This window comes from Nelumbo nucifera, chromosome 8, assembly GCF_055504915.1.
Source record: "Nelumbo nucifera cultivar China Antique chromosome 8, China Antique-T2T, whole genome shotgun sequence".
Taxonomy (NCBI): Eukaryota; Viridiplantae; Streptophyta; class Magnoliopsida; order Proteales; family Nelumbonaceae; genus Nelumbo; species Nelumbo nucifera.
This window is the reverse complement of record NC_142656.1, coordinates 23864513-23881032: the sequence shown is the minus strand read 5'-3', so window position 1 is coordinate 23881032 and position 16520 is coordinate 23864513. Positions and strand designations below refer to the sequence as shown.

At 36.5% G+C, this 16520-nt stretch overlaps 1 long non-coding RNA gene across 1 annotated transcript; it reads right to left on the bottom strand.

Moving 5' to 3' along the window:
- Positions 1-15434: 15434 nt before the first annotated feature.
- Positions 15435-16253, bottom strand: LOC148789743 (uncharacterized). Its single transcript, XR_016079825.1, has 2 exons — positions 16119-16253; positions 15435-15769 (listed from the first exon to the last, which is right to left on the bottom strand). It is a non-coding gene; the product is annotated as an uncharacterized LOC148789743 (long non-coding RNA).
- Between the last annotated feature and the right edge of the window lie 267 nt (positions 16254-16520).

Here is a 16520-nt window from a genome sequence, read left to right as displayed (position 1 = left end):
CAAGCTAGTCACTTACTTAGGGCATTTCTTTCTTGTGGCGAAGTGCATAGTGAAGGGATCTACGAATTGGCTCCAACTTTTGACTGAGTTGGGGGGTAGGCCGTGGTACCACCATCTGGCGGTTTCACTGAAGGTCGTACAGTAGGCCATACAGAGACAAGCTTCATTTGCCCCATGGAGCAACATTAGGGATTGGAAACCATCAACGTGATTATTAGGATCAGTGTTCCCATCATAGGTCTCCAGGGCGGGTGTCTTGAAGTTCTTCGGCCATGGGGCCGAGAGGATTTTTGGTGCTAGGGGAGAAGGCTAGCTCAAATGAATGGTGGTCGGCTTACATGAGGCAGCGGTGCGATAACTTGTTGTAGGGGGAACCTTGGGTTCTACGATGTTAACACTCCTAGAAGAGTGAGGGGCACTGTGAACTACCCAATGGTCACAGAGGGGGTCTCGGGATTAAGTGTAGGTTGATCTTGCCCCCCGGTGACGAGCATCTCAACGTTCTTGCTGTTACTCAAGGAAGTCATTGACATTCTCAAAGGTAAAATCAGAGGTAGGAACTTAGCTTTTATGTAGCGGTTCCCACAAACAACGCCAATTGATGGTTCCCGATCTGGATGCTCTTAGCAAGAGGACAGCTCGGACATAGGTCTACTTTGCTGGCTGGTCGAACTACAAAAGAAGAAAACTCAGAGGACTCGGGGTGGCTTACCTAGTGTGGCTGCTCCAATGCTTATGTTAGTACTCTTGTGCGAGATGAAAGCTTAAATGCTAGTAACCTTAGTGAGCAAATAATCGCACATACCTTATGTCATTGGGGTTGGTGCCCTTATATAGGTGAGCTACCCTAGGCCTTACGAAACACCTCCGAGATCCCCGGTCCGTGCTACTAAAAATCCGTTCCACACTAGGAGGTGGACTTCGTGTGGGCTGATAAGGCTTATCTAGTCCATCCGACCCGAGTGGGATAAGGATAAGGCTTGCAGACGTGCGGCGTGATCCCAGAGAGGTGGCAGGGAATGCCATGTCATCATCCAGTCAGCAGGTCGCTTCCACGCGTCTGGGTGTCGATAGGTTGGGCCAAATAACCTCTCATCAATTGCAATTACCAAACTTCAGGGGATGTTTTAGAAATTTAAGATTTTTTAAAACTAACCAAAAAGCAAAGTCATTCTTCCATCCAAGTGGTGGGTAAGCAATTTCCTCAAATTAAGTCTCATATTGGATGTATTAACTCCTATTGATTTCTGATTTTTTTGGCAAAAATACTCTACATTTTGAATTTGGACATTTTTCATTCTAGGGGCAAAAGATGTAATTTCAATACTAATATACAGATTATTCAATTCCTTCACATTAAGTACCATATTTAAGGTATTGACTCCTATTCTCTGTGAAAAACGTTCAAATTGCCTCACATGAAAAATGTCCAAATTGAAAATGAAGGGTATTTTAGCCAAGAAATTTTCTAGAAATCAATGTGTTAATACCTTAAATATGGGATTTAATGAGAGAAAATTGAATGAACTGAATAGTGGTATTGAAATTACATTTCCCCCCAAAATAAAGAGTGTCTAAATTCAAAATTAGGGATATTTTAGTCATAAAATTCCAGAAATCTCAAGCCTCATTTGTGTTTTTTAATTTTTATTTAACATTTCTAATGTTATATATTCATCATATTAAATAAAAATTATTTTTATTAATAATCAAAATGGAATACAAAATATAGTAGTAGTAATAACAACAACAACAACAACGACAATAATAATAATAATAATAATAATAACAATCTGCTCACTCCCTCGTGTCTCAGTGATGTGGCTCGAATAGGGGTCCAACCTGGCAGTGATGAGCTATATGGCCAAGCTGGTATCTGTGTGACGAGCTGAGTGTGTGCTGCAAAAAGAAAGGAGGTGAGGGTACCCGAGTAGTTTTTACCCGGGAAGGGCACTCCGATGCTTAAGTTAGTGAGTGTGTAGGAGTAATCTCTAAGAACATAAGGGAGCTTTGAGGGTATCAATGTGCATACCTTTCAAAGTGATCTTGGGTTCTTTTTATAGCTATCTGAGGTTCAGGTGCCATCAGGCAACGTCTCTAAGTCTTCTATGGAGTTTTTTTCGTAGTTTGGGGCATGTTGAACTGCTAGTGGCTAGATTTGCGTGGCAATTACAGGTCGTTTGTGAGTCCTGCGGCATACGATTCGGCGAGTTGCTCCAATAGTCGAAGTAACGGTGTTTGAGTATGCGCGGCGCGTGGGACGGTTTCGAGGCAAGCTGTTGTTGTTGGCGGGCCAAGCTCACCCCAGCTCGGCCGCACACCTGATGTCGATTGCCACATGCCGATCTGTCGAGTTGTCTTGCTGAGTTGGATGTTTTGTCGCCGACAACGTCCACGTTTCTGTAATTGTGTGGGGTAGCTATTTTTGTCGGTAGGCCGAGCTCGCCCTAGTTTGGCCGCCCACCTGATGCCGATTGCCACGTGCCAATTTGTTGAGTTGTCTTGCTAAATTGGATGCTGCATCGCCGACAGCGTCCATGTGTCTATAACTGTGTGGGGTGACCCAAATGCCCTTCATCAATAATAATAATAATTGCTATTGTAATTTAAAATTTTCACATGGAGTCCACATGAAGTTGGATTTTTTACTTTTTATTTTATACATGCATGCACACACACATACACACATTACCCCATCCTTGCACCCTCATTTACTCTCTCTTTTGTCTCTTTCCTCAACCTACTCCTCCTATTGAGCCACATGGCAAATCTCTATCTACCACTAACCCAAGGCTCTATCTACCACCGTATGCCTCCTTAGCTCACGTAATCATCCTCTCTTCATTCCTTGCAACTATCTTTCTACTTTCCTATTTCTTTCTTCTTTCCTTTTTTTCTAAGCCACAAAATTTACTCCCAGTGGAGGGGTGGCCACTGCAAATTTATTCATGTGCAAAAAAACCTTAGAGGGGGGAACATGAGGCCTTACCCCTCAAAACTATATAGTGGAAATTAAACCCGGCTCATATAAACATCAAGGGTCTGGAAAACCTATAATCAATGAATTAACAGTAATGGAAGACCTAGACCATCTACCGTAATCGAGTTCTGGATGTGGGAAGGAAGAGCTTTTGTGTAGTCATAAACAATTTTCTAAGAAGTTAAGCAACCAATCTTTGTAAGAGCATCCACCAATTTGTTAGCTTCTTTATAAATATGTATACAAAAGAAACACAATCTACTCCTAAACTCCTGTACTTGAAACAACCAAAACCAAAGTTTCCACAGGGCTATACAATCTCCATTAAGAATTTCAGTCAAGATTTTGGAGTTTGACTCCACCATAATCCTATTTAAATCTAAAGCAACGGCAAGCTTTAAACCATCCAGCAAAGCCATAGCCTCTGCAACTAAATTCGTTTCAGTGCCATAAGTGTTAGAGAAAGCACAAACAAAACCATTCATTCCATTTCTAATAATACCCCTCCACCAAAGGGGCCCGGGTTTCCTCTGGAAGTACCACCAAAATTAAGTTTCAGATAACCATTCGGGACCGCCATCAAATGTACCACTTTAATGTTCTTTCCTTTGATCGGTTGGGTCTGCAGCCCCAAACCCTGTAAGGATAGCCGCTGGTTGTAGTTCAAATGTAGATCAGAATTAAAGAAAAAGAAACCTCATGAAGCCACCGCACTACGACCCATATCACCAATTTGAAACATTTGAATTTGTTTTCCATTCTGCACCTATTTCTCTCTTTCAAAATCTCCCAAACCGCAAAGCAAACAATCAGCCCTACCACAACAGCCCATTGATTCCTAGCCGATGCCACTAAAAACCAACCAGAAAAAAGCTCCTTAATACTCTCATTCCCCTTGAAAGGCAACCCTAGGATTCTGTTAAAGAAGAACCACACTTTCTAAGCTAAACAACTACACACCAACATTTTTTTTCTTCTTTCCTATGTAGATAAGTTTCGGAAATAGATAAAACCAACCTCTCTCAATAGTAGTTGTTTTTTAAGAGCTTTTATTGAGTAATGTCAATCTTCAAAATCAATATTCTTTTGATAATTATTCCATTTTCTTAGGAACCAAGACATGCTAGGAATTCAATTATCTTCTTTAAAGGCATTAATAAATCAATTAATTATATTATAACTTTAATTAAACATAATACAATCTAATTAAATTATAAAATCAGTTTTTTTAATTAAAATTTCCACTATGAAGCTAATATTAAAAATTAATTAATAATACAAGTTAGTAATTTCTTTAGTTTTAATGTTTATTTTCAATAAATTGTAACCACAAAATAATTAAAATGAAAAAGTAATACAAATTAAAATTACAATTAAGTACAGAAAAACTAAATATAAAAATAAAAATGAATAATTATAATAAAAGTAATAAAATTTGTTTCTCTTAATAAGTGTTACAGCTAATAATTTTAAATTAAGTAGAATTTCAAAATATTATTAATAAAATGTAAAAATAAATAAATTAATGAAGCTGGCCATCACTGTGACCCGAAGTTTTCAAATTGAAGCAAAAGAAGTCTTCATGACATTTTCAATTGGATAAGGTTGTTTCAGACTTTCAGTTTCTAACCCATGCATTATTATTTTTTGAGTTAATGTCTAGTCGATCAAAATTTAATTCAATTTGCACCCCCCTAGTTGGATTATTTTTAGATTTTATTAATTTTTAAGATAAGTTATTTAAATTTGTATAAGATTTCTCCCCACCTTTATTTTAATGATGAACCAAAAACCCTTTTATTAAACACGTTTTAATTAAGTAAAATATTATATCATCACACCCAAACTTAAATTTGTATGGTATAGGAGCTTTGCTAATCAAACTTAAAGCAGATGAAGCCCAATGCCATTTCTAATTCCGTCATGCTAATCCAAGTTCCACCCAAGCATTATTTTTGGATTATGTTCCGCTAATATCCAATTTGCATCTCTGACCAGGACCTATGCAATGCACCAGCCAGTGCCAAACTGCCAAAGAAGGCTATTATTGGTTAGATTTTATTTAGTTTTAGGAAAAATCACTAACCTCCACTATAATTTCTAATTAACAACTGCTTTCACCTATCCTAAACTTGGCCCCTCTAAAACACTCCCCTCAACTATGCAAAATTTATATAAACCAACCCCTTTCAATTGTTTGAGTAGTTAGGCATAATTATAATAATAAAGCATGGAATTAATAAGGGTAAAGTGCTGAAACCTCTCTTGAAATTTTTGACCATTGCTGAAAATTTCAACAAAGTTTGGTAATTGCAATTACCTCCCCTGATTTTTTTGACACAGTTGCAAATAGAATACCTTGTTAGAATCCTCTAGCAAAAGGAACAAAAATGTCCAAAATACTCATATAGTTATTTTTGGCCAAAATGTTTATCTTCCAAACTTTTTCTTCATATCAATGACTATCCCCAGCCTCTCCAATCTCTTTTCAAATATTGATTTACTTTCCAAATTTTCTCTTCATATCAATCACTCAAAGGTAAAATTATAATTTTAAACTCTATTTTTTTTGTTGCTTATAAAGTATGTATTGTTTCTTTTGTCTATAGAAATCAGTCTCGATAGTAAATACAAGGGTATTTTGGACATTTTCATGCCTCATATTAAAAGATTTTTACGGAAGGGGTTTCTTTGCAACTATGTGAAAAAATTTAGGGGAGGTGATTGTAATTACCAATCTTTAAGGGAATTTTCAACAATGGTCAGGAATTTCAGGGGAAGTTTCAACAATTTATCCTGTTAATAAAAGGGTTAATTACGTATATATACCATGTACATTTAAGAAACTACTTATATACCCTGAACTTTCAAAAATAGCTTTATGCATACCTTATTGGCCTTTTAAACGTGAACTCTACCTGATAAAATTTAAAGGACCAAATTGTTCTTAAATGTTGATTGAAGTTTCGAAACATGCCATTTTCCTCTCTTTTTTTATTTTTTTTTCTTTTTTCCCTCTCTTTTCTCTCTCTTCTTTTTCTCCTTCTCAGCTCTGCAATATGGGGCCATTGCCATGCATTTGTCTACAGTTGCTTCAGAAATCTGAGGCCACGGTAGGCAAAAGTTGTTTACAGGGGGTTGTTTGGAGATCATCCCCAAGGACCGATCCAACTCTGAGCATTCAACTAATATAGTAAATAACATCCAATAAAGTAACAAAATTGGAACTTTGATCAATGGGTATATCTATAATCTTATGGTTGGGGAAAATTGGAAGTTTCTATTATAATGTTTAAATGAAACCCACATCTTTACATCAAAGTAACAAAAGGGGTCAATATGTACATTTTTCCTGAAATGTGGAGGGAGGATTTTGGAGAGATCAAAGTTAAGGGAGGTTAAAGCAGTTATCAAAAATTATTGGAGAGGTTTCAGAAATTTACCCCATTATTATTAGTTTTTATTAATTTTATATTTTTAACAAATTTTATTAATAAAATTAATTTATTATGAACTTGTATTACTTTTATTAAAATATATAATTTTTATTAGTTTATTAATTTATGATTTTTTTAACTTTATTATTTTTTATTGTTTTATAATTACATGTAATTTTTATATTAGTTACATTATTCAATCATTTATTTATTAATTTATTTATATATCTAAAATAGTTATTGAGCTATTAACAAATAATTTATTAATCTTTATTAATTGTAAAAAAATTAAGTTAATAAACATGAAGTATGATTAATTAAAGATAATTATTTTGTTTTAGTGGAACTCAAAGATGGTACAGGTAACCAAAATAAAATCGGTAATCTATATAAATATAGTAAGCTGAAACGTGTACGTAAGAAGGCCTAAGGATGAGGGAAATGGAATCTAACAGTATTTTTTGCCTCTTTTTTACAGAAATTATAAGAATGCCACTCTCTACCAACTCTCTCTCTTTTGTTTTTTCTTTCTTTCAAATTATAAGAATTCCACTCTCTCCTACTAACTCTCTCTCTCTCTCTCTCTCTCTTTCTCTCTCTTACAAATTACAAGAATGCCATTTCTCTCTCTCTCTCCTTATAAATTACAAGAATGCCACTCTCTCTCCAATTGAGGGAGACCTTAGCTCGGCATCTTAGCTGCTAGGGGACCTGCAATCAAAGGTAGCCGAGTTCGAATTTCTGAGCTTAAGCTCAAGCCTCTAATTCGAATTGAGCTCGAGCTAGACGACACCTTGACTACTGAGGGAGACCTCGACTTGGCACCTTATCAACTAAGGGAGACCTTAGCTCGACACCTCACCTGTCAGGGAAACCTCAGCTCGACACTTCAGCAGTTGAGGGAGACCTCGATTTGGCACCTCGGCAATTGAGGGAGACATCGGCTTGGCACCTTGACTGCTTGAGAGACCTGCAATCAAAGGTAGCCGACCTCGAACTTCCAAGCTTTTGACTCGAGCCAAACTCAAGCTTTAACCTCATAGTTTATGAGCGAGCCCCCTCCGCTAATAGTAAATTTAAAACGAACCAGCATCATACATTGGGTTCATCGAAAATCAGTCCTAAAATACCTGCAAGTCATCTTCTTCGCCCATGATGAAAAAATCGGGTTATGGGCAACCCGTTTTCCCAAGCGCTCAAAGAACGAATATTTGGATCGGTATTCATGGCCCATAGTTTGTTGGAATATGAGTATATGACCTCAAGAAAAACTGTCTCATTGAATAAAGCCACAACCTCCAACAAACAGGCACTGATTCTGAGAATGTTAGAAATGAATAGTTTGTTTGAACATTGGCTGGGAGTTAAGAGGGGAAAAGATATAAAAAAATAAATAAATAAAGCAATATGAATTCATTTAAAAGTTAGTTTCCATCAATTCTTTTAAATCTTAAACAAAGCTGATTCTGAATTATTTCTGGGAGGCTGTCTAATTATAAGAAAACAGAAAGCTAGCTCATATTCATGTTGACTTGCTGCAATTTGCAGCAATAACCAGAGCCTGAGGAATGCCACTGTTTGAATTTCCAAAATGGGTCAAAGATAGCCCAAAATCCATAAAAGGACAATAGTTCCTGACTACGATTGGTGGGCGTTGTTAACATGGTTTTTGGTCTTTTTCTAAAGTTTTCAAATTTCAAAGTTTCCAAACATAGCGGAGAAATGGGTCACCACCATCCTAGTGTAGCTGTTTTTCTGGTATGGATGTGAAGAACCCACTAACTACCTGCCAGCTTATTTAAGGCTTTGAATCACAATCAAGCTTGTATTCCAGTATGAAAATTCCTCACAAAAAATTAGAGGCCTAAACTAGTAGAGATGAGATCGAGATTTGCACTCAATAACTCATAGTAGGACTCAGCTCAGTTCAGCTCATTCAAGTCAATACTTTGATATTAGGCCAAATGTGTGGATTAGAAATTAAGGTTCCGTTTGGTTCGTGGGAATAGGGGTCTGGAATCAGAATTGGAATGGGCTATTCCAATTCCAACTGTTTGGTTGAGTGGAATTGGAATCCCATTCCCATTCCTATTGGAATGCCGGCATTACCCCATTTGAGGGATCCTGCCCTTCTCTTGTGAATGAAATCCCAGTCTTGTGGATTTCAATTCCTATTCTCATTCCTATCTGAATTAAACAGACTATGGGAATAGACAATTCCGATTCCAATTCTAAAGGATTTCAATTTCGATTCCTATTCCAACCCTGAACCAAACAGATCCTAACATACAGCCCCAAATGCAAGGCCTACAGTATTATTTGAATATGGTAAAGAAATTAAAGTAACCATGTTTAGCATTATGCAACTTACTATCTCTAAAAAGATAGTATTTACTATACTTGTACTTTTGATCCTAACCAAGAGTAAAGAAAATCTTTACTCCAAGTTAAACTTTATCATCCATGTTTGCCTAACTTCCAATTAGGCTTCTTTAATAAGAGTCCAGAGCAAATGTTATATATATTTTTACAAATTAATGCAAGCAAAAAGCCAATATTATTTTATTATCTATTAATGTGTAAGGCATAAAAGCATATGCAATTATTATATCCTTTTTTCTACATTTTTGTAAACAATAAATATGTTATTATATGATGTAAATTAAAATATCAATTAATTGTTTATAAAATATATAATATTAACTTAAAATATATTAAATCTATTAAAATTATGAAAATGCACATTATATAAAAATTCATAAATTTTAATTACTAAAGTAATTATTCCATTATGAATATTTTATTTTATAAAATTTCAAAGTTACAAATTATTTTTATATAAAATGCAGATTAATGGATTTTATAGATTCAGTTTATATTATATTTTCAAATACTTTGTAAACAATATTTTTATTTTTGTAAATAATAATTACACTTTATTAATACAAATTAAAATATTAATTAATAATCTATAAAAATTTAAGATATATATACCATAAGAAAATTTATAAAATTTAAGTATTAAAATAATTATTGTATTATGAATCTTTTATTTGTATAAATTTTTGAAATTAAAATTCATTTTTGATATATATATATATATATGTGTGTGTGTGTGTGTGTGGATTTTATAAATTATTTATTGATTTATAAAATACTAATTTTGTTCTTTTTAATTTATAGTTGAAGTTCTTGAAAATAAGTGTATATTATTTTTATTTGCATGTAAACATTAAGTTTAATAAAAATTATTTTATAAAATATTAACATGAATTAACAAATGGCTTTGTGATTAATGTGCATTTACACCTGGGCAATGGGCAATCACCAACTTGGGTTCGAGTCACACTCCTCCCTTTTTTAATTGTGAGAAACTGGCCAGTACACTTTTGTATCGCGTATCGGCCGATACTATGCAATATACATCCTTAGGCCTATGAGCCTTGGTATTAGGGGTGTTCACGGGTCGGGTTGGGTCTGTTTCATGGGATTTTCCCAACCGACCCGACCTAATCGGGTTACCAGAGGTGGGAACCGAAACCGACCCATTGATAGGCCAAATCGACTTGGTCGGTTTGAGTTGGGTTGGGTCGGTTTCGGTTTTGCTCCTGTACAAAGCCGAATAAATTTTGAATTAGTTGAGGACTTGAGTTGAGGAGGGCGGACCAACCTAGTTAAGTTAGAGAATAGAAGATTTTAAGAGAAGACAAAAATGAAATTAGAAGACTAGTAGGAAACTAGGAATTCTAATTGTAATTGCCTAATGGGCCTTCTAGTTCTAGTAGGAATTCTAATTGTAATTGCCTAATCTAGGTAAAAAACTAAAAAATGACACCGAATTAATTGAATTCTAATTGTAATTGCCTAATCTAGGTAAAAAACTAAAAAATGACACCTAATTAATTGAATTCTAATTGTAATTGCCTAATGGGCCTTCTATTTCTAGTAGAAGTCTAGAAGACTAGTAGGAATTAGGAAACTACTCAAACTTGGAAGTAGGAACTACCAAACTAGTAGAAGAAAGACTAGTTCGGTTCGGGTCGGGTCGATTTCGGTTTTCACTCGGTTTCGGTTTTCTTATGTGAAAACCGAAACCGACCCGAGATATCGGTTTTTGTCTGTGCCCAACTCGAAACCGACCAGTATGAATGAAAACCCGGCCAACTCGGGTTGGGTCGGTCCAGGTTGATCGGTTTGATCGGGTTGGGCATTCTTATGAACAGCCCTACTTGGTATTGGTAGCTTGTGCTAGAAATACTACATCTACCAATTTGTGACTAGATTCCCGAAGGTTAATGAGAGACTATATATGGTCGAATAGTGAGGGAGAGATATGTGTATGAACATCAACTTCAAGCTGGAATCTAATTGCCTCATCATCTACTAATCCTCAAGGTTCTGAACTACTATGGCATCACAATCAATCAGCTGGATTCAAACGCCATTAGGATCATGGTGAGAGTTATTTTTGTAGCCCTCCAGCAAGGTATTGAATAGAATCTCAATCTTTATAGGTGTCTACTCTATCTTATGACCTACACATGAGGAAAAGGATGGTGGTATTTCATGGCCTGATCTTGGAAGAAGATTTTGGACAAATCCCAAATCTTCCATAATACCGATAGAAGAACCATTATTATTTTTTTTTTGTCTTGTGTTAAGGGATGTTCCTTATGGATGGAATGGGGGAAGCATGATATCTGCTTTAAGAAGGTTGCTTTGATACTCAACAATGTGTAGAAGAACCTACTTAGTTGAGTTCAATTATCTAGGGAAGGGTTCCATCAACCAATTCCATATTAAGGGAGATTTAGTTAAGGTTAGGCTTAGTCTAGCTAGCCTCGATAGATCCACATCCTTGATAAGATTTTGTTTTTCACAAAATGATTGGTACTAACTTTGGCTTGTTTACTTGTATGTATTGATCCATCTAATAGAAAAAAACTAGCAACCGCAACCAAGAAGATGGTTGAGGATGAAGTGGCAACAAAAGGGGCTGAAGCCAAAGCCACATAAAAGAAAAGAGCAGTGGCAAAGGGAAAGGGCCAAGGAGAAAGTTGTTGTAGGAGAAAGGGCCTTTGGAGATGTTATTGTGAGTTTGTGACCAAGGTTCAAAGTATTGATATGATACGTCCCATATCAAGCATATTGTATTGTATCTTTTGATCATGATACACCTATTTATAGGTGTTTTGGGACCCTGGTTTATTTCAGTAAAACAACCATTGAAAAGTATCTTTAAAAATCATATTTTGAAAAAAAAACTAAAAAGAAACCCATTAAGCGTGTATTTTTTAAGTACCAATACGGGGCGTATCGATACTTTGAACCATGTTTGTGACTAAGAGGGCCCTTGAAGATGTTGTGGGAGAAAGGGCCTAGGAATAATAAGGAGTTAGCAGAAAGGGGAGGGGTTGTTAGTGCACACACCAAAATGCACCCCATGACAACAGCCCCTTACTCCTCTCTCAGGTTCAATCGAGGACCACCCCAACTCAAGTGATCATAATCATCAACCCATCTTCAATTGGCTACATTATCATCTTCAGTGGTTAGTGAAGGAGATTGAAAACATCTACAACAAGAAGGTCATTCAAGTTCTGGGCAAGGTAAGAAGTGTAATATCTTGCACCCTAACTTTTATTTTATTCCACAATATATGGCGACATAAGTAATTAGATTCTTATTTGGTTCCAAGGTGATGTCCTTCAGTCCCCCATAGTCTCTTCGAAGATATGAGAGAACATCAGGACAACCAGTAAATAGGAGTTTTTTATTGTTTCTAAACAAGCGTCTATTAGTAGAATTAATCTAATTAAAAGGTCTATGGGATTTATTAGGAAGGAAATGCCTATTACTTATCTTAGTCTTCCTGTTAATGTTGGTATGCCTAAAAGCATTCACTTCAGGAGCTTTATTGTGAATTGCAGCTCATGTAGCAGGTTGGAAAGGAAAACTATTGATCATTGATAGCAAATTGGTTCTTCACATGCCCCTCAAGTTGAATGGGAGAAACAACATCCAACTTATCACAAAGATTGGAGGATCGACCAACTGACAAACTCTTAGTTATGATGTTGACAATCTGAGCTTTAGTAGAGAGATATATAACAATGAGTTGTCGTTTGTGCATCATATCATGAACAAAGTGAAAATCAACTTCCACATGTTTAGTTATAATTTTACACATAAGAATGGTAGCCAATTAAAGAGCCCTTACATTGTCACACCAAATAATGGGGGAAGAAGGGGATGTATGATGCATTTCATCTAGAAGGTGTTGGGTTTATATAATCTTAGTCACCATTGTAGCATTAGCCCATAGATCAATCTTTGTGCTTGAACGAGCAATAGTGGATTGTTTCTTTGCACACCAACGTATCAAATTATGCACAAGAAAAAGAGAAATGTCATTAGTAGATTGCCAATCGTCAGGACACCCAATCATCGTGGAGTATGCCTAAAGATGGAATATCGAGTAGGACCTAATATGGAGACCATACTCTATTGTCCCTTTGAGATAGCACAAAATGTGCTTTATAGAACTCCAATGAGCTGAAGTCGAAGGAAGAAGGACCAAACAAGACATCACCAGCTACCTTGGAGAGATGAGAATGAGGATCCAAGGGTGTACTCTTGGGCTTAGCTTTAGCCAACTCAACCTTCTATAACAGGTCACCTATGTATTGCTTTTGAGAAAGAAATAGAGAGTTCGAGGAGCGGGTGACCTGAATACCAAGGAAGAAATGAAGATCATCAAGTACTGTGGGTTGGTTGTCGATGACAATATTGTCATCTACATAGAGTGTCACATCCTTAGAGTGAAAGAGAAACAATGAAGGATCTATAGAACCCTTGAGTACCTACTGTCTCATATAAATGTCATAAAAAAAAAAAAAGAAAAAAATCCATTTAACAAGGTGTTCTGGACGTCCAATTGCTTAATGATCCAATTCTTTGATACTATAGTAGAAATGGTTCGAAAAAGTAATAGGGTTAACCACTGGACAGACTAAAACCCTGGGCCACAAAACGGGCCTTGACCTAAGCCAATGAACCATTTGAAGTACACTACAATTTGAAAATCCATTTGCACCCAACTATATTTACAGATAGTGGGGGAGGTACTATCGTCCACGTGGCATTCTTTAATAAGGCATCATACTCATCACACTGCAGTGTACAATTTTGGAGACACATACTAGGAGGAGAGGCTTAGTATCTATAGTTGCAACAAGTAAAGCACATGACAAGGGGTAACAGGTATGACGAGGCTGAGGTGGGCCAAGTGCAACAATAGGTGCTCATTGTAGAATATCCTCAAGGGGAAGAACCTTTCGAGGGGTAGAATTAGTGTGAGTGTCCAATGCTGAATTGTGAGGGGACTAAACGGATGATGGTGGGCCCATCTGTGATGTGGTGTGTAATGGTGTAGATTGAGATTGGGCTGGATTGATCATTTAGCTCAATAAAGGCTAGACCAAGGTTTACAGGCATTGTAGACTACAGTGAGGAAGCATGTTGTTCATTACAAATGGTGGGCCTAGGAGGAGTGGGCCCAGTAGTGGATGTTGAACCTGATAGAGGAGCACCAATAGGTTGAACCATAGAAGCTAGTAGTTAAAAAAATAGTGGTGCCAACTGAATCCTTGGGAGAAGAAATAATAATCATGGCTAATGATTTTGCAAGTGCAAATCACGTCTCATCTGACATGACTAGCCTTTATTTTGCAACCGTCTTGTAGAAGGTAAGGAATACAGTGACACGGATATCCTTGTGCATAGAGTTGTAGCCAATGAACACACAACAATTAGATCTATAATCAAATCAATTTTCATTGTAAGGCCATGATAGAGAGTAGTAGGCACAACCAAACATGGGGAACATGGCATAGTCAGGAGGACGTCCAAACAATTTTTCAAAAGGGGAGAAACCACCAAGAATCGGGGATAGAAAATGGTTAATTAATTAGCACAACTCACTACCATGACTAAGAAGAGACAATGCCATTTTGTTGATGGGTATGTGAGCTTAAAGTTCTAAAGTTCTATGTGAAATGGAACATTCATTAAGTGAACTGCCCGTTGTTTATTCTGATGGATGGTGACTTCATTTAATTGGCCATGAAGTGATCTGCTGGTATTTTTCCGACATTCACATTGACCATTGGATGCGATTTCTTTCGATAGAGAATCATCGACGATGCCATCGATCTCATGGGTTCTGAATATGTGTAAAACTGGCCTTCCAAGCGACATAGTTGTCTCTAAGTTTGATGGGGAAAAGGTGGGTTATATATTAGAAAATTGATGATAGAGGAGAGGGTGGTGAAGGCATTGGAGGTTGTAGAAGAAGAATGAGAAATTGATAGAGAAGAGATAGAGTGAAGGAAGAAGAAGAAGAAGCTATGTATGAGAGGAAGATCAACTGATCGAGTCCGGATCTCCTGTCCACGTCTACCCACAATACACTATCCCCCTTGAATTGGGAACATCTCCCTCTGCATAATACTATGCAGAGAATGAAATATTCTCCATGTGTGGCTGCAGCAGGGTTCTCGTGGGCAGGAGGTCCGGACTCCAACTGATCGATCATATCATTAGAGTCTAGGTCTATTTATAATTATATAGGTTAGACTTCTAGTAGGATACAAACATCAGTCTTGTAGATGGATTCGGATTACCCTCCTATCCTAATACATTTCAAGATAGGACTCTCGATAGACTCCTTATCCTCAATACAACTGAAGATGCCATTTGAGCATGGAGGCGCCACTGCATATTTCGCCAATATTCAGTTATCCTTTACCAACTTAGATTGGTAAGAACAACTAAAAGCATTATATTGATCTCTCTCCATTAATTGATTGAGTAAGCTTCCTTAGAGTGAGTAATTACTATTGGATAGAACTTCTTCGTTGGTCCAGAATTGCATATGTTTACATAGACAAATAATGAATCTCTTTTGTTTTCATTTTGTATAAGAGCAATGCCACACATTTACTTAGAGGAAGAGATGGTAGAGAGAGCAAACAGTGCAATTCCTGATTATTTATTTATTTGCCAAAAGAAAACAGCTCCACTTAGATTGATGAAGAAACAGTACAAGGAGCAGAGAGGCTTCCCTAATTACATGCAATCACTAACAAAAGGGAAGAGATTATTCAACTTTATTAGCAGTCGTAGACACAAAGACAGGTATGGGAACCAAATCCACTAGTACTGCAAGCACCAACGCCATTCTTGTACTGTTGAGAGCACCACTGGTTGCATATGCCAAGTTCACAACCATAACTGTTCCAAGCAACTTGGCATTTCTTTACAGCATCCGAACCGGGCACGATTGAAGCAACTACATCAACCATCACTTATTCCATAAGCAAATGAATATCAGAAAAAAAAAAAAAAAAGTAGAGGGGGAGGGGGAATCAGACCAAGTCTATCTATTGGACCAGTATTCCTATTGTGATCAAACATGTATAGTAGAGGAGGCAGCCTCCATAAATTCAAGGAATATAGAGCCACAAACAATAAAACACAAATTTATATATCTATACTTAAAACGAAAGAGAGAATAACAATATTGGACTGTTGAAGGTTGCACCATCTGATGTTGATATAAAACGATGTAATCATGTATTATAGAAATTGATGGGTAAACAGAGAAACAAATGAAAATGTAGAAAGAAAGTTTAAGAAACCTGAAAAGATTAGGAGGACAAAGAAGAAACTGCAGAAAAGCTTAGCCATCTTTATATCAACTTAGACAAATTTGCAGAGCGTGTTCTATTGTGCAAGAAATGTATGTATCTTCTGGAATGGTAATGAGTTACAAGGGGTATTTATAGAGTTGTGAGTCTGTAGATTTATTCATAAGTAGAATTCCAAGGTGCATGAATCATCCAAAAAAAAAAAAGTATTGTGGAAGGAATCAACTTTTGAAGTATCAAATGGGTCGAGAATATCTTACTAAGAAGATTGGAACTTAGGTAAACATGGACGACAAATCTTTTCAAAAAAAATTTAGCCTACAAGACATAAAATTAGGACAACTCAAAACTTATATTACACTATTTGACTTAATCATGTCCACGTACCCAAGT